Below are 24,017 nucleotides of genomic sequence, written 5' to 3' on the forward strand. Positions count from 1 at the left end.
TCCCTCAGCCCTTGCTGTGTGGTTTGAAGCCAGGCCTGTCATTATGTACACCCACACAACCCCTGCTGGAAAACACTCAGTGCTCCAAGACTCCAGTCTGCTCGGCTTAGCTCTGAAAACACTTCCCACACTTGTGTGGGCAGCAGTGCTGCGGACATATGAATAGACGACAACCTTCATCAATGTGAAGAGTGAGTAGGAAGTGGCTGTGCTCCAGATTAACCGTGAAGCATCCGCTCCCCTCAGCAGCAAAGCAACACCCAGCATCAGCAGGTTAGAGGCATTGTATGTGGGTCTTTCTCCAGTCTCAGCTAAAACTGCTGCTATCCTTCAGCTTCTTTTACCATGTTCTGATCTTGGCCTTTGCTATTTCTTGTGTAAGAGGCTGAAAGGTAGAATGTAGTCCTGATTCTTTCAGGCTGTGGAGATTGCAACCGGGTCTGTTGGTGGGGGTAGACTCTGAAGGGCAGGAGAATTCACCAAATAACATTACTGCAGAAATCGCAACAGTTATCCTCCTACTTTGTTGGTGAAACATTTTCTCTCAATATTACACGCTCTGTATCAAATCTCTATTATAAAACATTTTTTTCAAATTTCCAGTGAGGAATTGATGTGGTTCGGAAGGTGGGGGACAAATGAGAGAGTGTGAGCAGGAAAGAGAGAGAGAGGGAGAACGCAGAGGAATGGTAGGCAGAGAGAATGATGAGATTGGGAAGATAAAGGCAAAGTGAGGGAGAGAGACCATATCAGTCTAAGGGAGGGAGGGAGGGAGGTAGACAGAGATAGGGAGGTAAAGAGAAGGATAGAGGAAGAAGCAATGTCAGAGAGAGTCAGAGTGTGGGAGAGGGACAAACATATTAACGTGGGAGGCAGAGGAAGGGAAGCAGAGAAAGGGTGAATGGGAAGAGAGAACCAGTGAAAGGAAGCAAGAAAAATGACAGAGCTGTGCAGAACAAGACACTGGTACAGATGGAGGCATAGAAAGAGAGAGGTACAGACAGAAAAAGGTACAAAATGAGACACTGGCACAGAATGAGAGATCAGTAGAGAAAGACATAGATAGAGAGAGGCACTGGCAAAGAGGCATAAACAGATAGAGGTATAGACAGAGAGAGGTACAGAGTGAACCTAACATCTATTGTTGGAAATTGTTAGAATCAGTTAATAAGGAAGTAATAGCAGCACATTTGGAAAATCATAATCTAATCAAGCATATTCAGTATGGCTTTGTGCAAGCTAAATTGTGCCTGATTAATTTATTTGAGATTTTTTGGAGAAGTCTCAATCAGAATTGATAAAGGAGAACTGGTAGACGTGTTGCATTTGGAATTTCAGGAGGCATTCAACAAGGTACCTCACAAAAGGTTAAGTTGAAAGATAAGAGCCCATCGTGTTGGCGGTTTAGTATCTGCGTGGATAGAGAATTGGCTAATGGGCAGGAAACAGTGAGTCAGGAGGGGGGTTATTTTTCACATTGGCGACCTGTAACCTGTGGAGTTTCATAAGGATCAGTGCCGGGACCGCAACTACTTACAATATATATTAATGACTTGGAGAAAGGAAGCTAATTTACTGGAGCCGAGTTTGCAGACAAAACAAAAATAGGTGGAAAGGCAGGCTGTGAGAGGGATACAGACAGTTTGCAGAGAGATATTGATAGGTTAAGTGAGAAAAATGTTGGCAAATAATGTATAATGTGGGAAAATGTGAAGTTGTTCATTTTGCAAGAGAGAACAAAAGAACAGGGTATTACTTAAATAGAGAAAAGGTGTTGACAGCTGCAACATAAAAGGACTTGGGGTACTCATGCATAAAACACTGAAAACGTGCACAGCAGGTAATCAAAAAGGATAATGGAATGTTGGCCTTTATTTCAAGGGGGTTGGAATGTGTGTTGGGAATTCTTACTGCTGCTGTACAAAATAGTGGTGAGACCACACATCGGGAGTAGTATGAGTAGTTTTGGTTCCTTTATTTAAGGAAAACTATCATTTCATTGGAGACAGATCAGAGAAGGTTCACTAGGATGATGTCTCGTTTGGGGGGAATTGTCTTATGAATGACGGTAAACAGTGACTCTACTCACCAGCGCTCAACCACGATCCAATGAATGTTGGAGCAGGCTCAAGGGGCTGAATGGCCTATTCCTATTTCTTATGGTCTTATTGAGACAGAGAGAGACAGAGCAAGACAGAGAGACAGGTAGAGAGTGAGATAGTACCAGAGAGATACCGAATGAGACAGTAACAGAGAAAAATACTGAGCAAGAGAGGTACAGAGCATGACAGTGAGAGAGTGAAAGAGATGGTTAGAGAGATACAGAACATGACAGTGAGAGATAAAGAGTGAGTTAGTGAGAGGCACAGAGCGGGATAGTGACAGAAAAAAATGCAGAATGAGAGCGCGAGGGAGAGGTATAGAGTGAGACAGTGAGACAGAGAGTCAGAGTGAGACAGTGAGACACACAGCAAGGTAGTTACAGAAAGAGATACATAGCAAGACAGTAAGAGAGAGAGAGGTACAAAGTGAGACAGTCACAGAAAGAGATATAAAGTTAAAAATCACACAACACCAGGTTATAGTCCAACAGGTTTAATTGGAACCACACTAGTTTTCGGAGTGCTGCTGATGACACCTGATGAAGGAGCGTCGCTCCAAAGGCTAGTGTGGTTCCAATTAAACCTGTTGGACTATAACCTGGTGGTGTGTGATTTTTAACTTTGTACACCCCAATCCAACACCGGCATCTCCAAATCAAAAAGAGATATAGACTAAGAGAGAGTGAGAGGTACAGAATGAGACAGAGAGAGGTACAGAGTGAGGCAGAGAAAATCAAAGAGGTATGGAGAGGGAGAATGACACTCAATGAGGAAGAGTACGATTTACAAAAAGTATTCCCCATTCAAGTTTACTCTCTACCTAACTCATGTTCCATTTATGGTACCATAAACAGAAAAATGTGCAAAACGAGAAAGTAATAGTCAGCATGTAGACACAAAATATGGTAATATTGCAGGTCTGTCACCTGTTGTCACTGAGGTAATATCCCTCTCTTCTCCAAATTAAGGGGTCAATTCTATCTACCAACACAAAGATAGGTGAAATAACTTCACAGAGACCAGTATCCTATCACCAAGTCACCCTCATTTCCACATGGAAAGTCCTTAACACTGATCCAGCTCCCTCAGGACCACCTCTCAGAGTACCAGAGTCTCTGACAATCCTCTTTTCATCTGTCAGCCAGGACTCCCTTATTGGGCCAGAATAACAGCCCCAATCAGGGAATTCATATTCTATGAGGGCCACCTGGCTGACCTCATTACAATAACTGTATCCCTCCTCCTTTGAGTACAAGGACATCGGCTGGCTCTTTCTCTTGCAGTTTCTCCTGGGGTGTTTTAGCACTGGGTCAGGTTCCTCTGATTGTATCCTGGAAAAGGGCAGCGTGTAACACACAGTAACTTGCCTGTTGTACCTGGAACATGTCTAAGGAAATTCATTCTCTTCTTCTGGTGGTGAAACAGTCAATGAGGTGATATCCACCATGTCCATCTCAGATTCTGAAATCACTTGACAGAGAGGGAGAACCGACACGTTTCAACAGCCTTTCTGACTCTTCCAAGAGCAAGGTATGTTTTGTTCCTACACCATTTGTGAGTTTGCAGCTTTCATATAGTCCATGTGTTTGTTCAGGACCATCGCTCTTACCCAAACTTTATATGTCACTCGACCTGACCTCATGTAGACCAAGCTCTCACACATGCAGGGCTATTTCCGTGATTCCTGCACCAAACCTTGCTCCCTGTAGTATACTGTTTGTCTCACTTGGAGAAAGCCCATTGTCTGTGACCAACACTTCCAGGAGTTTGTGTATTGCAAAGGATGCAAGCAGTTTTTTATGTCGATATCCCTAAGTTTGGCAATTGAACTTTATACACATCCAACTTTGAGTGGGCATCCTCAATGACTAAGACCATTAGGCCCAGGAAATGACCTGCATAGCCCATGTGTAACTGAGTCCAGGTTTATCTGGCCATTCCCACGAATGTAGGGTAGCTGCTGGCAGTAAATTTTTGTCCTTGTTGGCACTCTGAGCACTGCCCCAACAATGTGGTTATGTCTGCATCCAATTCTGGCCACCAGACCTAACCTCTCACTAACATTGTCATTTTGAAGTCCTCTGGATGACACTGGTGGAGCTTAGCCAGTATCTGGCTGCGACCTTTACTTGGGACAATTACTCTTGCTCCCCATAATAATAGGCCATTCTCAACTGTGATCTGGTCTCATTGGGTCCAAAAAGGTTTTAGTTCTGGTTGTGATGGCCCTTTGGGTTTCCCTATTACCACCAGTTGTTTCAGTTTTGCCGGGACCAGATTTTTCTGTGTCCAACGTGTAATGTCAGCTGTGACTGGGAAGTGTGTCCAGCAAACTTAAAATCATTCTTCCAGCAGCGGTACTACCAGTGGTGTATTTGCCAGTTGGAGACAGCTCAATGCACCTGCATTTGCGACTTGACTTCTCAGATGATGTCTCAACTTGTAATTATACGCACTTAGTATTACAGACCATTACTGAATTCAGCCTGAAACTGTGGGCGGTACTGCCTTGCCTTTGTTAAGTAGACCCAGCAGGGGCTTGTAGTCTGTTATTGTTACAAATTGGCATCCATAAAGCTATTGGTGGAACTTCCTGACTCCAACTTTGACCATCAAAACTTCCTTCTCTACTTGGGCATATTTATGATCTGCATTATTGGACATTCCTTTACATTGGACCACTTAGGAGCTAATACTACCTTAGTGCCATTCATGAGGCATCGTATGTCAATACCAGATCTCGCTTGGAATCATAGGGTGATAGCTGTCTCTTCAATTCCCTGAAAGCTATGGCTTGGCTACGTGATGTTTTAGGAATGGAAGCCAGGATGGAAGCCAGGTTATGTACGAACTTTCTGCAATAATTCACCAGCTAAAGAAAAGACCTAAGCTCTGGTACAGACATGGGAGCTGGGCACCTTTGATTGCCCTCACTTAATCTTCCAATAGGTGTAACCCGGTCTTGTCAACTCTTTAGCCCAAATAGGTCACTTGGAATGCCTGGAATACAGATTGTTCCCTTCTGAAGCATACACCTGCCTGGGAGTAACCTCTAAGGACTATGTCCAAGTTCTCTAAGTGCTCTGTATTGATCTTCCCTGTTATTAGCACATCATTTAGTCAAGTAGCCACCTGGGGCATACCTTGTAAAATGTCCTCTTTTGTCTACTGAAAAATTCTCCTAGCTGATAATACCTCAAATGGTAGTCTCACGTATTGGTACAAACCCTTATGAGTGTGAATTGTAGCTTGTGTATGGGAATCCTCATCTAACCGTAAATGTAAATGTAAGTATTCATGGTTCATGTCCAGTGTATAAACCTATTATGTGTATATCCAGCTTTAAAACCTCCACAATGGTGAACCAGCCTGTCGGACTTCACAGCCTTTGAAATCTGGACTGGTTCGATGATTCCTTTGTTTTTCAGTCTTCTGATTTCTGCCTCTATTTTTGCCTGTAAGGCAAATACCACTGGGTGAGCCTTACAGAACCATGGAGTTATGTCCTGGTCAACATGTAAGGTGGCCTTGTCTCCTTTGATAGTTCCTAGACCTTACTGACAAATGTTCGGCTATTTAATTAGGACTTCATTCAGTCAGCCATTTTCTAACTGAAAAATACTCAATCAGTCTTGGTGATTTTTTTTCAAACAATTTCACCCCATCAAGCTTGGGCCTGAGCCTTTTACTACAGTCAGTGGTAAAGATGCTTCTTGTAAGAGACCAGCACCAAAGTTGTACCCTTACTTTTTAAACATTTCCCAGTATAAAATCATACAGTGTAAAAGCAGCTCATTTGGCCCATCAAGTCCAACTGATCCTCTGAAGAGCATCCCGCTCAGACCTATCCCATCCCTCCAACCCTGCATGTCCCATGGCTAATCCATCTAACCATTCAACCTCCATTAGAACTGGGTGACCATTTCAAACGATGTTTATTTTGATTAGTTATGATTTGGATGTTGCTAAGCAATTTAACTGTTCCAAATCAGATGCAGGTAGACTTTCCAGGGTGTGCACTCTCCTGAATACTGGCCCACGAGTTCTCTTACTCACTCTCGGCCTAGTGGACTTCTTTGCAGTCTCTAGCCAGCCAGCCTGGATCCTGAAGGATCGTTTAGCCACTTTGCTGAGGCTTGGCTTTGTTTTGGGATTTTGCCATGGGCTGACCTGGGGTCCCACTGCTCAGGTTATGATCTGAGTGAGGTTATGCGATTGCTTTCACTTAAGTGGTGTTCCCCAAGTTCAGTCAGACTGGCAAGGGTGTCCACTTCCACCAGAATGCCCTGCTGCACATATGCTTCATTTGCTGCATGTTTCAATGATAAAGACAGTTGTAGTGCCTGTTTGAAGCCCAGTTGGACCTTGTTAGTAAGCACTTTTGCATGGCTACAACATTAATCCCATAAACCAACTGGACTCTCAGTATCTCATTAAGGGTGAAACCAAACTCATGTGCCTCTGCCAGTCTTCTTAACCTAGTCAAAAATCCCAATATGGATTCCTGTAGTTCTCAAATTACTAAGTAAAAACAATAATGACTCAGGATTCCTTAATTATATCTGTCAACTTTAGAAAGGTTTTACTATCTGGTGCGTCAGGGAAAGTCTGGCATCCAAAAAACCAAACAAAGCTGTGGGTCAACAAACTGTCAGGAGAAATACTTGTTGCTTTTCATCACCCCCAATGTCATTTGCCTGGAAAACATAACTCATCCTTTCCACATACTGGGACCGGTCTTCGATGGCAAGATCAAATGAGTCAAGCTTCCCAAATATTGGCATGTTGCCAGAAATGTTTACCCCAACTCAAAAGATGACTGTTGCAAACAAATTTCTTCAAGAGCATGCTTTTCTCTTGTTGCCACTGAAATAACTCCACAGAGGCTGGTATCCTGTCACCAAGTCATCCTTTATTTATACGGGGAAAGTCTTAGACATTGATCCAGCTCCCTCAGAGCCAGTTCTCAGACTGTCAGAACATCTGACACTCCTTTTTTTATCTGTCCCTAATTGGAACAGATTAACAACTAGGAAAAAGTGAGGACTGCAGATGCTAAAGATCAGAGTCGAGAGTGTGGTGCTGGAAAAGCACAGCAGGTCAGGCAGCATCCGAGGAGCAGGAAAATTGACAGCATTCTTGATGAAGGGCTTATGCCTGAAATGTCGATTCTCCTGCTCCTTGGATGCTGCCTGACCTGCTGTGCTTTTCCAGCACCACACTCTCAACTGGAACAGATTATTAGCCTGAGTCAGGGAACCCATATTCTATGAAGTCCACCTGGCTGACCTAGTTACAGTCATTACAACTGGCAGTGTTGAGAAAGCTGTCAGGCTGCAGAAAGATTTTGATGCGCTGAGAGAGTGGGCAAAAAAGTGGCAGATAGAATGCGATGTGGGAAAGTGTTGGAAGACTAGAGGCATAGATTATTTTCTAAATGGGGAAAGACTTTGGAAATGAGAAGCACAAAGAGACTTAGGAGTCCTAGTGAAATAACTGCAGAGAGATCAGTACCTTGTCACCAAGTCACCCTTTATTTGTGCACAGTGCACTGGCTGTGGCCAGCCACTTCAGAGTCAGTCACCTGATTTGAGAATATTCTCATTGCCAGGTTATATCTTTTTTTTACAAAGAGCATACTACAGAGAAATGTCTCAGTTCAAACAGTAAATTGAAGTCTACATAAGATGCTGCTAAATATGACATGACAAACTATGGAGAACACTGTGCAAAAGCACATCACATTTTAAACAGTAAGTTCTAGTCCACATAAAGATAGTGTCACAGCCATGATACATGGCAAAGTCACTATACATCAGACAAATTGCTGAAGAACAGAGGCATTGACATAAACGTTGTGTAGAAACACATCTCATATCAATCAGTAGTACAACATTTTACAGACAAACACACATTCTTCAAGCTATCAGTTGGCCTACACACAGGCCAAGCTATTGGTCGGAGTACACACAGGCCAAGCTGTCAGTCGGAGTACACACAGACCAAGCTATCAGTCAGCCTACACACAGGGCAAGCTGTCAGTTGGCCTACAAACAGGCCAAGCTGTCAGTCGGCCTACACACAGGCCAAGCTATTGGTCGGAGTACACACAGACCAAGCTAACAGTCGGCCTACACACAGGCCAAACTGTTGGTCAGAGTACACACGGGCCAAGCTATCAGTCGGCCTACACACAGGCCAAGCTGTCAGTCGGAGTACACACAGACCAAGCTATCAATCGGCCTACACACAGGCCAAGCTATCAATCGGCCTACACACAGGCCAAGCTATCAGTCGGAGTGCACACAGACCAAGCTATCAGTCGGCCTACACACACGCCAAGTTATCAGTCGGCCTACGCACAGGCTAAGCTGTCAGTCGGCCTACACACAGGCCAAGCTATTGGTCGGCCTACACACAGGCTAAGCTGTCAGTTAGCCTACACACGGGCCAAGCTATTGGTTGGCCTACACACAGGCCAAGCTGTCAGTTGGACTACACATGGGCCAAACTATCGGTCAGCCAACACACAGACCAAGCTATCGGTCGGCCTACACACAGGCCAAGCTATTAGTCGGCCTACACACAGGCCAAGCTGTCAGTTGGACTACACACAGGCCAAGCTATTGGTTGGCCTACACATAGGCAAGCTATCAGTCGGCCGACACACAGGCCAAGCTATCTGTTGGGTCAGCTCTACATATCGACACAGAGGCAAGGTACATGTACAAAGACACAATCCAAATGCAAAAACAGAGTCCATACATAATGGCAGAGTCCACACATGAAGGCAGAATCCACACAGGGCAACCTAATCTGGGTTTTTTCCCCCTTTTTCCTCTTGCTTTCCCCCACACTACTGCCAAACAGTGTAGTGCTTATTTATTCCCCCGCACCCATATCACATGTGTGTGTGCAGATGTCGGATGTGGTGAACAACACTGATTATATTTCATATCAGCCAGCTCGAAGTCAGTCACAGAGTCATAGAGTCATGGAGATGTACAGCATGGAGACAGACCCTTTGGCCCAACTCGTCCAAGCCGACCAGATATCCTATCTTAATCTAGTCCCATTTGCCAGTACTTGGCCCATATCCCTCTAAACCCTTCGTACTTATATATCCATCCAGATGTCTTTTAAAATACTGTAATTGTACAAGCCTCCAACACTTCCTCTGGCAGCTCATTCCATACATGTACCACCTCTGAGTGAAAATGTTTCCCCTTAGGTCCCCCTTTTTTCCCCAATCACCTTAAACCTATGCCCTCGAGTTCTGGACTCCCCGACCCCTATCCATGCCTCTCATGATTTTGTAAACCTCCATAAGGTCACCCCTCAGTCTCCGATGCTCCAGGGAAAACAGCCCCAGCCTATTCAGCCTCTCCCTATTGCTCAAACCTTCCAACCCTGGCAACAATCTTGTAAATCTTTTCTGAACCCTTTCAAGTTTCACAACACCCTTCCGATAGGAAGGAGACCAGAATTACAAACAATATTCCAACATTGACCTAACCAATGTCCTGTACAGCTGCAACATGACATCCCAACTCCTATACTCAATATTTTGACTGATAAAGCAAAGATTAGATTATTTACAGTGTGGAAACAGGCCCTTCGGCCCAACAAGTCCACACCGCCCGCCAAAGTGCAACCCACCCATACCCCTACATCTACCCCTTACCTAACACTACAGGCAATTTTAGCATGGCCAATTCACCTGACCTGCACATCTTTGGAGTGTGGGAGGAAACCGGAGCACCAGGAGGAAACCCACGCAGACACGGGGAGAATGTGCAAACTCCACACAGTCAGTCGCCTGAGGCGGGAACTGAACCCAGGTCTCTGGCACTGTGAGGCAGCAATGCTAACCACTGTGCCACCGTACCGCCCACTAAGCATACCAAACGCCTTCTTCACTATCCTATCTACCTGTGACTCCACTTTCAAGGAGCTATGAACCTTACCATTAAGTGTATAAGTCCTGCTCTGATTTGCTTTTCCAAAATGCAGCACCTCGCATTTATCTAAATTAAACTCCACCTGCCACTCCTCAGCACATTGGCCCATCTGATCAAGACCCCATTGTACTCTGAGGTAACCTTCTTCGCTGTCCACTACACCTCCAATGTTGGTGTCATCTGCAAACTTACTAACTATACCTCTTAAGCTCATGTCCAAATCATTTATATAGATGACAAAAAGCAGTGGGTCCAGCACTGATTCTTGTGGCACTCAACTGGTCACAGGCTTCCAATCTATAAAGCAACCCTCCACCACCACCCGCTGTCGTCTACCTTTGAACCAGTTCTGTATCCAAATGGCTAGTTCTCCCTTTATTCCGTGAGATTTAACCTTGCTAACCAGTCTCCCATGGGGAACCTTGTCAAATGCCTTACTGAAGGTCTTATAGATCACATCCACCGCTCTGCCCTCATCAATCCTCTTTGTTACTTCTTCAAAAAACTCAATCAAGTTGTTGAGACATGATTTCCCATTCACAAAGTCATGCTGACTATCCCTAATCAGTCCTTGCCTTTCCAAATACATGTACATCCTGTCCCTCAGGATTCCCTCCAACAACTTGCCCACCACTGATGTCAGGTTCATCATTCTATAGTTCCCTGTTTTTTCCTTACCTATTTCTTACATAGTGGCATTACGTTAGCCAACCTCCAGTCTTCTGGCACCTCACCTGTAACTATCATTGATACAAATATCTAGCAAGGGGCCCAGTAATCACTTCCCTAGCTTCCCACAGAGTTCTCGGGTAATCCAAGATGGAGGATGGAAAAATTGTGGCTGTAAGATCTGTTCCTTTTTTGAGGTATTTCAGGTGTTGGAGGTGATTTCCTCGAATTCCAGAAACTGTTTTATAAGCTGTTGCATTGTTTGGAAGCTTTGTGGAAAAAGGAGTAAAAAGCACAGTACTATTACAAGGGAGAAAGACAGACAAACAGACAGACAGACTGCATGGTCTCTGTGAGAGAGAGAGAAAGAAACCTACCCTGCTAACTAACTCAGCAGTGAATCTGCCTTTGCCGTTTGAATTCATGCATCTCTGGACATCAGAGGGCATCTAGGAAAACGTAACAAACAGCGAAATTCACAACTGATCTTGGAGGAACCTGTGTGGGAGAGCTCACAGCACAGGAACAGATAAATGCATAGTTTTTAACATGTAACCTCGCTGTAAGTCTACAGTAGTGAGGAGAATGGGTTCTTTCTTGATTATGTGTTTTATTGAAATCTGTCTCTTGATTAAATTTTAAAAGCATAATCCATAACAAGTAAATTCACCTGGAGCAGTGTTATTTAGAGCAATAAAATGGTGCTATTTTCTGGATTTGTAGATTGTGAAGGAGCAAAAATGGCCTTTACTAGAGTGATATGCTCTTCCTGTCATATGTGGGAGTTTAGGGAGAGTTTGCATGTTACTGAGGATTATGCCTGCAGGAAGTGTCTTTATTTGTGAATCCAACTGGATCGCATAGATTGGTTGGAGTAACAGATAGAGGCAGTGAGGAATTCACAAGTGCTGGAAGTGTGATGGATGGCAGTTATAAGAAGAGAGAAAAGCCACAGATACAGTCACATAAATGAGTTAACCCCAGGAAAGATAGGAGAGATAGGCAGGCAGTATAGGAGTCCCCTGTGGCTATCCCCATTTCAAACATGTATGCTGTTTTGGAAAATATAGAAGGTGATGGACTCTCAGGGGAATGTAGCATGAACAGCCATGTTTCTGGTATCGAGACTGGCTCTTTTGCAATGAGGGGTACGTCAGGTTCCAAGTGATCGATTATGATAGGGGGACTCTCTAGTCAGAGGCACAGATAAACGTTTCTGCGGCCAGCAGCGAAAAATCAGAATGGTGTGTTGCCTCCTTGGTGCCAGGATCAAGGATGTCTCAGAAAGGGTGCAGACTGTTCTCAAGGGGGAGAGGGGCCAGCAGGAGGTCATTGTACACATTGGAACCAATGACATAGGAAGGGAAAAGGATGAGATTCTGAAGGGAGAATATAGAAAGTTAAGCATGAATTTAAATAGGATGTCCTCGAGGGTAGTAATATCTGGATTACTCCTGGTGCTACGAACTAGTGAGAGTAGGAATAGGAGGATCGAGCAGATGAATGCATGGCTGAGGAGCTGATGCAGGAGAGGATGGTTCACATTTTTGGATCATTGGAATCTGTTCTGAGATAGAAGTGACCTGTATTAGAAGGAGGGGTTGTACCTAAATTGAAAGAGGACTAATATACTGGCAGGGAGAATTGCAGAGCTGCTCGGGAGGATTTAAACTGGTAAGGGTGGGGAGGGTGGGGGTTGGGGGTGAGCCCAGGGATATTGTCCTCCCTGAAGTGAGGAGATTTTGAATAGACAATAGACAATAGGTGCAGGAGTAGGCCATTCTGCCCTTCGAGCCTGCACCACCATTCAATATGATCATGGCTGATCATCCTTAAACAGTATCCTGTTCCTGCCTTATCTCCATAACCCTTGATTCCACTATCCATGAGAGCTCTATCCAATTCTTTCTTAAATGAATCCAGAGACTGGGCCTCCACTGCCCTCTGGGGCAGAGCATTCCACACAGCCACCACTCTCTGGGTGAAGAAGTTTCTCCTCATCTCTGTCCTAAATGATCTACCCCGTATTTTTAAGCTGTGTCCTCTGGTTTGGGACTCACCCATCAGCGGAAACATGTGTCCAATCCTTTAATAATCTTATATGTCTCAATCGGATCCCCTCTCAGTCTTCTAAACTCAAGGGTATACAAGCCCAGTCACTCCAGTCTTTCAGTGTAAGGTAGTCCCGCCATTCCAGGAATTGACCTCATGAACCTATGCTGCACTCCCTCAATAGCCAGAATGTTTTTCCTCAAATTTGGAGACCAGAACTGCACACAGTACTCCAGGTGTGGTCTCACCAGGGCCCTGTACAGCTGCAGAAGAACCTTTTTGCTTCTATACTCAACCCCTCTGTTATGAAGGCCAGCATGCTATTAGCCTTCTTCACGACCTGCTGTACCTGCATGCTTACCTTCATTGACTGGTGTACAAGAACACCCAGATCTCTCTGTACTGCCCCTTTACCTAAATTGATTCCATTTAGGTAGTAATCTGCCTTCCTGTTCTTGCCACCAAAGTGGATAACCAGACATTTATCCACATTAAACTGCAGCTGCCATGCATCTGACCACTCACCTAACCTGTCCAGGTCACCTTGTAATCTCCTAACATCCTCCTCACATTTCACCCTGCCACCCAGCTTAGTATCATCAGCAAATTTGCTAATGTTATTACTAATACCATCTTCTATATCAAACATATATTGTAAAAAGCTGCGGTCCCAGTACTGATCCCTGCGGTACCCCACTGGTCACTGCCTGCCATTCCGAAATGGAGCCGTTTATCACTACTCTTTGTTTCCTGTCAGCCAACCAACTTTCAATCCAAGTTAGTACATTGCTCCCAATACCATGCACCCTAATTTTGCTCACTAACCTCCTATGTGGGACTTAATCCAAAGCTTTCTGAAAGTCCAGGTACACTACATCTACTGGATCTCCCTCGTCCAGCTTCAGAGTTACATCCTCAAAAAATTCCAGAAGATTAGTCAAGCATGATTTCCCCTTCATAAATCCATGCTGACTCTGACCTATCCTGTTACTACTATCCAGATTTGTCGTAATTTCATTCTTTATAATAGACTCCAGCATCTTTCCCACCACTGAGGTCAAACTAACTGGTCTATAATTTCCTGCTTTCTCTCTCCCACCTTTCTTAAAAAGTGGTACAACAGTAGCCACCCTCCAATCCGCAGAATCTATCGAACTCTGGAAAATAATCACCAACGCATCCACGATTTCTCGAGCCACCTCCTTCGGTACCCTGGGATGTAGACCATCAGGCTCCAGGGACTTATAAACCTTCCAACCTAACAGTCTCTCCAACACCAATTCCTGGCAAATATAAATTCCCTTCAGTTCAGGTCCTTCAGCCGCTGTTACCTCAGGGAGATTGCTTGTGTCTTCCCCAGTGAACACAGATCTGAAGTACCAATTCAATTCTTCAGCTATTTCTTTGTTCCCTGTAATATATTTCCCTGTTTCTGTCTTCAAGGGTGTCTTCTGTCTTCTGTCTTCTTCCTGACCTCTCTGCCCCCACCCCCACTCCGGCCTATCACCCTCACCTTGACCTCCTTCCACCTATCACATTTCCAAAACCCCTCCCCCAAGTCCCTCCGCCCTACCTTTTATCTTAGCCTGCTGGACACACTTTCCTCATTCCTGAAGAAGGGCTCATGCCCAAAACGTCGATTCTCCTGTTCCTTGGATGCTGCCTGACCTGCTGTGCTTTTCCAGCAACACATTTTCAGCTCTGATCTCCAGCATCTGCAGTCCTCACTGTTTCTGTCTTCAAGGGCCCAATTTTAGTCTTAACCATTTTTTTGCCTTTCACATACCTAAAAAAGCTTTTACTATCCTCCTTTATATTTTTGGCCAGTTTACCTTCGTACCTCATTTTTTCTCTGCGTATTTCCTTCTTAGTAATCCTCTGTTGTTCTTGAAAAGCTTCCCAGTCCTCTGTTTTCCCACTTATCTTTGCTATGTTATACTTTCTCTTTTAACTTTATATGTTTCTTAACTTCCCTCGTCAGCCACGGCCACCCATGCCTCCTCATAGGATCTTTCTTCCTTTTTGGAATGAACTGATCCTGCATCTTCTGCATTATACCCTGAAATATCTGCCATTGTTCCTCCACTGTCATCCCTGCTAAGGTATTGCACCATTGAATTTTGGCACCATTGAATTGTGGGCGGCACGGTGGCACAGTGGTTAGCACTGCTGCCTCACAGCGCCTGAGACCCGGGTTCAATTCCCGCCTCAGGCGACTGACTGTGTGGAGTTTGCACTTTCTCCCCGTGTCTGCGTGGGTTTCCTCCGAGTGCTCCGGTTTCCTCCCACAGTCCAAAGATGTGCAGGCCAGGTGAATTGGCCATGCTAAATTGCCCATAGTGTTAGGTAAGGGGTAAATGTAGATGTAGGGGTATGGGTGGGTTACGCTTCGGCGGGGCGGTGTGGACTTGTTGGGCCGAAGGGCCTGTTTCCACACACTGTAAGTAATCTAATCCTCCCTCATAGCTCCATAGTTCCTTTTATTCAACAGAAATATTGTCACTTCCGATTGTACCCTCTCCCTCTCAAATTGCAGATTGAAGCTTATTGTATTATGGTCACTACTTCCCAATGGCTCCTTCACTTCGAGGTTCCTGACCAATTCTAGCTCGTTGCACAATACCAGATCCAGAATTGCATTCTCCCTGGTAGGCACCAGCGCCAGCTGTTCTAAGAATCCATCTCGGAGGCACTCCACAAAGTCTCTTTCTTGAGGTTCAATACCATCCTGATTCTCCCAGTCTACCTGCATGTTGAAATCCCCCATAACAACTGTAGTAACATCTTTGTGACAGGCCAATTTCAGCTCCTGATTCAACTTACATCCGACATCCACACTACTGTTTGGGGGCCTGTAGATAACTCCCAAGAGGGTCTTTTTACCCTTAGTATTTCTCAGGCCTATCCACACTGACTCTACATCCCCTGATTCTAGGTTCCCCCATGCAAGGGACTGAATATCATCCCTTACCAACATGGCCACCCCACCCCCTCTGCCCGTCAGTCTGTCCTTACGATAGCACGTGTAGCCTTGAATATTCATTTCCCAGGCCCTGTCCACTTGAAGCCACGTCTCAGTTATCCTCACAATATCGTATCTGCCAATTTCCAAAAGAGCCTCAAGCTCCTCCATCTTATTTCTAATGCTTCGTGCATTCATGTATAGTATTTTTAATTTGTTACTGCCCTCTCCCTTCCCATCAACTCCTATTTCACTCAACCTTACAGCATGATCCCTGTCTGAGTTTTCTGCCTCATTGATACCATTGTCTTTCTTGACTTCCCTTGTTCTCACTTTCCCTCCAACTTCCTTCGTAAACATCCAGTTTGTCCCCACCCCCCCCGCTACTTAGTTTAAACATAGCTGTGTTGCTGTAGCAAACCTGCCTGTCAGAATGCTGGTCCCTAATCTATTAAGGTGCAAACCGTCTCTCTTGTATAATTTATGCTTACCACAAAACATACCCCAGTGATTCAAGAAATTAAATCCTTTCTTCCTGCACCGGTTCCCCAGCCACATGTTCAAGTCCATTATCTCCCTGTTTCTGGCCTCACCAGTCCGAGGAACTGGAAGCAAACTGGAGATAACCACCCTGGACGTCCTGCTTTTCAGCCTTCTTCCTAGTTCTCCGAAGTCCCGCTGTAGAATGTTTCTCCTCTTCTTCCCGACATCATTTGTGCCGACATGTACCACCACCTCTGGCTCTTCACCTTCGTCCTTGAGGATTTCCTGCACTCTGTCTGTGATGTCTTTAACCCTGGCACCAGGAAGGCAACACACCATCCTTAAGTCCCACCTGCTGCCACAAAAACCCCGGTCAGTTCCTCTCACTATGGAGTCCCCTATTACCAGGGGTCTGTGCGGTGTCCGACTCTTCCGCTCTGTCTCCATGCCAACTTTTGATTGACAGATCTGGTCGCCTCACGGACTGGAAGTGTCATCTGTCTCTACTGTTTCCAAAAGATTCACCTTGTTCCTGACAGGTACTTCCCCCGGGGTCTCTTGCACCTGTCTCCTCTCTGCCTTCCTCATTGTCTGCTCTCTTCTGCTCTCTTCTGGTATGGTCGGTGTAATAACCTCGCTGAAGGTCTTGTCCAGAAAGATCTCGTTCTCTTGGATGAGCCTAAGGTCCTCGAGTTCTTTCATCAGTGCTGCAATATGCTCTGTCAGTAGCTGAACGTGCACACACTTTCCACACTTATACGAGCCAGACACACCAGAGTCGTTGACCTCCCACATCAAGCACGTCGCACACTGAACCAGCTGGGCAGTCATGTCTTCACCCTCTTCAACTGTGGAGTAATCACTTCACTCAACCTCCTTTTGAATCTCTTGTCTATAATTATACATATAATATATATAATTTTTCTCCCTGATGTGAGGAGATTCTGAACACCTGGTAATATATTTTGTTTTCTTTCCAAACCCTAACACTATCACCAAACAGCAGTAGTGCTTATTTATTCCCCAGCACCCATTTGTGTGTGTGTGCAGGTGTAGGACACAGTGAAGAACACTTCTCCTGCTTATATATATATATATTTGTCAGTCCTCAACTGTGGAGATTCTAATTTCCTGGTTATATTTTTTCATTTATTTTCTTTTTGCTTTATAAACCCCCACAATACCGCCTAACTGTGGTAGTGCTTATTTATTGCCCAGCACCCATGTCATCTGTGTGCACGTGTGAGATACAGTGAAGAATACCTCTCCTGGTTTTATATATATACATATATTTTTTGACAATCATTGGTATTTATTACAAACATATCAGCTAATGAACACTATTTGAAATAATCAGCTTTCAAATTACTTGAATTTTCAGTCATTTCCATAGAACATTCATTTACAAATACTCGCATGCCCAAATAATTTTTCCAAGTTATTTTTCAGTTTCAATGACAAAGTCATGCACTTTGATCTCTACTCTCTAGCAACATGATCTTCACTTCCCCCTTCATTATAACTTTCTTACTTGCCTCTCCTGGTTATATTTTTTTTTTTTTTTTTTTTTTATTTTATTAACCAAATTACAAAACACAGTTTACAAAAAACAGTTACATTTACAGCTGTTTACAACAGCAATTTTACAAGGGAGAGGAGCAGCAAAGCTAGGCACCAAACCCTACCATTCAAACAGTTTATAGGGAGAGGACAAACCCCAAATCCCAGTTCCACATATAAAGGTCAGCGACAATGACATTTGTACATAAAAGCCAACCCAGTTACATAAACAGTGTACAATACAGACCCAGCAAGTCCCCGTCCCTCCCACCTTCCGGCCACTCTAAGACAGCCCGCCCTATGTACCTTCCGGCTCTCGGACCACCCCATGCCCCTTCCAGTTCTCGGTCTGCCCTGACACCTTTCCCCGCCTCAGTCTGGGGATGTAAGCCTGGTCTTTTTCTTGTAGCTTTTCTTTTGACATTTTCGCCTCTGGTTCCTCCGATTCGGTCTCTGAAGGGGGCGACATATACTGGACCATAGCCTGTCTCTTGCTCCTGCTCTGTTTGTGAGGTAACAGCATTCAGATGATCCATGTGTTTGTTCAGGACTATATCATCTACCTGAACTTTATAAGTCAAGCGACCTGACCTTGCATCACCCTCACCTCACACCCAGACAGGGCTTTTTCCATGGTTCCGGCACTAAACTTCGTCCCCTGAGGGAAATGGTCTCTCTCACTCACAATGGAGGCACGTGGCCAGCATTGGTGTTCCTACTGCCATGTCACGCTTCCTGACAGGTCTGGGAATTTCAGGGTTGACCTGGTGTGAAGTCTTCTCCCCATCAGCAAGTCAACTGGAACTATCTCTGTTGTTGCATGCAGGGTGGTCCTATAGTTGAACAGGAACTGGGACAGTGTGGTATCAGCCAAAGTCCAGGAAGCCTGTGCTATTGAGTCTTAGAGTCATAGAGTCATAGAGGTGTACAGCATGGAATTAGACCCTTCGGTCCAACCCGTCCATGCCGACCACATATCCCAACCCAATCTAGTCCCACCTGCCAGAACCCAGCCCATATTCCTCCAAACCCGTCCTATTCATATACCCATCCAATTGCCTCTTAAATGTTGCACTTGTACCAGCCTCCATCACATCATCTGGCAGCTCATTCCATACACCTACTGCCCTCTGTGTGAATAAGTTGCCCCTTAGGTCTCTTTTATATCTTTCCCCTCTCACCCTAAACCTATGCCCTCTAGTTCTGGACTCCCCGACCCCAAGGAAAAGACTTTGTCTATTTATCCTATCTATGTCCCTCATAATTTTGTAAACCTCCACAAGGTCACCCCTCAGCATCCGACGCTCCAGGGAAAACAGCCCCAGCCTGTTCAGCCTCTCCCTATAGCTCAAATCCTCAAACCCTGGCAACGTCCTTGTAAATGTTTTCTGAACCCTTTCAAGTTTCACAACATCTTTCCGATAGGAAGGAGACCAGAATTACACGCAATATTCCAACAGTGGCCTAACCAATGTCCTGTACAGCCACAACATGAGCTCCCAACTCCTGTACTCAATACTCTGACCAATAAAGGAAAGCATGCCAAACGCCTTCTTCACTATCCTATCTACCTGTGACTCCACTTTCAAGGAGCTATGAACCTGCACTCCAAGGTCTCTTTGTTCAGCAACACTCCCTAGGACCTTACCATTAAGTGTATAAGTCCTGCTAAGATTTGCTTTCCCAAAATGCAGCACCCTGCATTTATCTGAATTAAATTCCATCTGCCACTTCTCAGCCCATTGGCCCATCTGGTCCAGATCCTGTTGTAACCTGAGGTAACCCTCTTCGCTGTCCACTGCACCTCCAATTTTGGTGTCATCTGCAAACTTACTAACTATACCTCTTATGCTCTCATCCAAATCATTTATGTAAATGACAAAAAGTAGAGGGCCCAGCACCGATCCTTGTGGCACTCCACTGGTCACAGGCCTCCAGTCTGAAAAACAATCCTCCACCACCCACCCTCTGTCTTCTACCTTTGAGCCAGTTCTGTATTGAAATGGCTAGTTCTCCCTGTATCCCATGAGATCTAACCTTGCTAATCAGTCTCCCATAGGGAACCTTGTTGAATGTCTTACTGAAGTCCATATAGATCACATCTACCACTCTGCCCTCATCAATCCTCTTTGTTACTTCTTCAAAAAACTCAATCAAGTTTTTTGTACATCCTGTCCCTCAGGATTCCCTCCAACAACTTGCCCACCACCGAGATCAGGCTCACTGGTCTATAGTTCCCTGGCTTGTCCTTATCACCCTTCTTAAATAGTGGCCCCATGTTTGCCAACCTCCAGTCTTCCGGCACCTCACCTGTGACTATCGATGATACAAATATCTCAGCAAGAGTCCCAGCAATCACTTCTCTAGATTCCCACAGAGTTCTAGGTATACCTGATCAGGTCCTGGGGATTTATCCACCTTTATCCGTTTCAAGACATCCAGCACTTCCTCCTCTGTAATGTGGATATTTTTCAAGATGTCACCATCTATTTCCCTACAGTCTATATCTTCCATATCCTTTTCTACAGTAAATACTGATGCATTTTCTGCGGCTTCACATAAAGGCCGCCTTGCTGATCTTTGAGGGGCCCTATTCTCTCCCTAGTTACCCTTTTGTCCTTAGTATATTTGTAAAAACTCTTTGGATTCTCCTTAATTCTATTTGTCAAAGCTATCTCATGTCCCCTTTTTGCCCTCCTGATTTCCCTCTTAAGTATACTCCTACTTCCTTTATACTCTTCTAAGGATTCACTCGATCTATCCTGTCTATAACTTACATATGCTTCCTTCTTTTTCTTAACCAAACCCTCAATTTCTTTAGTCATCCAGCATTCCCTATACCTACCAGCCTTCCCTTTCACCCTGACAGGAATATACTTTTTCTGGATTCTCATTATCTCATTTCTGAAAGCTTCCCATTTTCCAGCCGTCCCTTTACCTGCAAACATCTGCCCCCAATTAGCTTTCGAAAGTTCTTACTAATACCATCAAAATTGGCCTTTCTCCAATTTAGAACTTCAACTTTTAGATCTGGTCTATCCTTTTCCATCACTATTTAAAATCTAACAGAATTATGGTCGCTGGCCCCAAAGTGCTCCCCCGCTGACACCTCAGTCACCTTTGCATCACCCTGACAACCCGGATCTCCAGGACTCAGTCAGAGAACCACAGTGCCATCTTCCTCCTCGCTGACATTTTCAGACTCTGGCCTTGAACAAGAAGAGTGGCCTCAGACTTCCAGGTACACAGTGGTTTTTTTAAGAGATGGTGCAGACACAAGGGATGCTGGTCTTTTAGCAGATATTTGTTGAATGGCAAGTTGTTCCATGGACAGTGATCAGTAAGATGGAACCAGAATCAGACATTTGAGGTAGGGTAATTAATTAATGAGATGAACTTGCTAAATATGGTAAAAAGTCTCACTGGATGTTGGAGCAGAACGCCATCCAAAAATGTGATCCAACTCACATTTAGCCAAAAGAAAGTAAGAAGCACATGCAGCAGTTTTCAGCCAGAAATGCAGAGTGGATGACTCATCTCCAGTGAGTTCAGCATTACAGATACTAGTCTTCAGCCAATTTGTTTCACTTCGCGTGATGTCAAGGAACAGTTGGTTCTAATCATCTACTGTCGACTATCAGTAAAGTGATGAAGGTGTCATCAACAGTGCTATCAAACAGCACCTGCTCCTGGACACCCAATTTGGGTTCTGCCAGGACACTCAGCTCCTTACCTCAATGCAGCCTTGGTTCAAACATGGACAAAAGAGCTGAATTCCAGAGGGGAGGTAAGAGTAACAGCCATTCACATCAAGGCCACATTCAAGCTCTGAGCCTAATATCTAGGAGCCCTAGCAAAACTAGAATCAGTGTATAATGGGGCAAACTCTCCACTGGCTGGTATCATACCTGACACATAGGAAGATGGTTGTGGTTGTTGAAGATCAGTCATCTCAGCTCCAGGATATCTCTGCAGGAGTTCCTCAGGGTAGTGTACAAGGCTCAACCATCTTCAACTGCTTGTCAATGACCTTCCCGCCATTATAACATCAGAAGTAGGGATGTTCACTGATGATTGTACAATGTTCAGTGCCATTTATGACTCCTCAAATACTAAAACAGTTCATGTTCAATTGCAGCAAGATCTGGACAATATCCAGGATTGTGCTGACAAGTAACAAGCAACACTCATGCCACACAAATACCAGCCAATGGCCATTGCCAATAAGAGACAATCTAACAACCTCCTCTTGACATTCAATGGTGTTAACATCATTGAAACCCCCACTGTCAATATCCTGGGGCTACCATTGATCAGAAACTTAACTGGAGCAGAGAGCGGCGGGAGCTGGGCGGAAGTTCAGACGGAGCGCAAAGCTGGTCGGGTAGGTAAGTGATTGTTATATAAAGAACTTACCTCGACGCCAACGGTCTTTTCGCAGCAGAGAGCGGCGGGAGCTGGGCGGAAGTTCAGACGGAGCGCAAAGCTGGTCGGGTAGGTAAGTGATTGTTATTAGAGTGGGTGTGTTCTAAACCCCAGATCCTACAAAGTAGGGTCTCCCTCCCTCCCTCCTCCTCTAACCTTAATTAAGAGTCCACAGAGTTGCCATAGGAAGACGGTCTAAGGAAGTTTAGATCGAAGAGTGAGGCTTCAGCTCAGGAATCTTGATAAAGAGGTTGAGTAAAGAGATTACACCACAGTTGAAGAGGGTGAAGACATGACTGCTCAGCTGGTTCAGTGCGCTACGTGTTTGATGTGGCAAGTCAATGACTCTGGTGTGTCTGGCTCGTATATGTGTGGAAAGTGTGCGCACATTCAGCAATTGACCGAGCATATTGCAGCACTGACGAAAGAACTCGAAGACCTTAGGCTCATCCGAGAGAACGAGATCTTTCTGGACAAGACCTTCAGTGATGTTATTACACCAATCATGCCAGAAGAGAGCAGAAGAGTGCAGACGATGAGGAAGGTAGAGAGGAGACAGGTGCAAGAGACGCCGGGAGAAGTACCTGTCAGGAACAAGTTGAAGCTTTTGGAAACAGTAGAGTCTGATGACACTACCAGTTCGCAAGGCGGCCATGTTTGTCAATCAAAAGTTGCCGCAGAAGCAGAGCGGAAGAGTCGGACATCACATAGAGCCGTGGTAATAGGGGACTCCATCGTGAGAGGAACTGACCGGGGTTTTTGTGGCAGCAGACGGGATTTAAGGATGGTGTGTTGCTTTCCTGGTGCTAGAGTGAAAGACATCGCGGACAGAGTGCAGGACATCCTCAAGGACGAGGGTGAAGAGCCCGAGGTGGTGGTACACGTCGGCACAAATGATGTCGGGAAGAAGAGGAGGAACATACTACAGCGAGACTTCGCAGAACTAGGAAGAAGGCTAAAAAGCAGGACGTCCAAGGTGGTTATCTCCAGTTTGCTTCCAGTTCCTCGGGCTAGTGTGGCCAGAAACCGGGAGATAATGGACTTGAACGTGTGGTTGGGGAACTGGTGCAGGAAGCAAGGTTTCAAGTTCTTGGATCACTGGGGTATATTTTATGGTAACCATAAATTCTACAAGAGAGATGGCTTGCACCTTAATAGAACAGGGATCGGCATTCTGGCAGGCAGGTTTTCTGCTGCAACACCGCTACATTTAAACTAAGTAGCGGGGGGGAGGGGACAAGCTGGATGTTTAAAAAGGAAGATGAAGGGGTAGTTAGAACAAGAGAAGTCAAGAAAGACAACTGTATCAAGGAGGCAGAAAACTGGAAAAGGCATCATGCTGTAAAGTTGAGTGAAATAAGGGTTGAGGGGAAGGGTGAGAGCAGTAACAAATTAAAAATTCTATATATGAATGCACGAAGCATTAGACACAAGGTGGATGAGCTTGAGGCTCTTTTGGAAATTGGCAGATACGATATTGTGGGGATAACTGAGACGTGGCTTCATGGGGACAGGGCCTGGGAAATGAATATTCAAGGCTACATGTGTTATCGTAAGGATAGACTGACGGGCAGAGGGGGTGGGGTGGCCTTGTTGGTAAGGGAGGATATTCAGTCCCTTGCGCGGGCGGACCTAGAGTCAGGGGATGTAGAGTCAGTGTGGATAGAGCTTCGAAACACTAAGGGTAAAAAGACCCTCATGGGAGTCATCTACAGGCCCCCAAACAGTAGTCTGGATGTTGGAGGTAAGTTGAATCAGGAGCTGAAATTGGCTTGTCGCAAAGATGTTACTACAGTTGTTATG

At 45.0% G+C, this 24,017-nt stretch overlaps 1 protein-coding gene across 1 annotated transcript in view; it reads left to right on the top strand.

The window, feature by feature from the left end:
• The first annotated feature begins 203 nt into the window (after positions 1 to 203).
• Positions 204 to 24,017, top strand: part of LOC140463122 (uncharacterized) — a 220,793-nt gene continuing 196,979 nt past the window's right edge. Inside the window, exon 1 of the mRNA XM_072556854.1 lies at positions 204 to 273. The gene's annotated coding sequence lies outside the window, so the exon portion shown is untranslated. The remainder of the gene's footprint in view (positions 274 to 24,017) is intronic.

Source organism: Chiloscyllium punctatum, chromosome 37 (genome assembly GCF_047496795.1).
Source record: "Chiloscyllium punctatum isolate Juve2018m chromosome 37, sChiPun1.3, whole genome shotgun sequence".
Taxonomy (NCBI): Eukaryota; Metazoa; Chordata; class Chondrichthyes; order Orectolobiformes; family Hemiscylliidae; genus Chiloscyllium; species Chiloscyllium punctatum.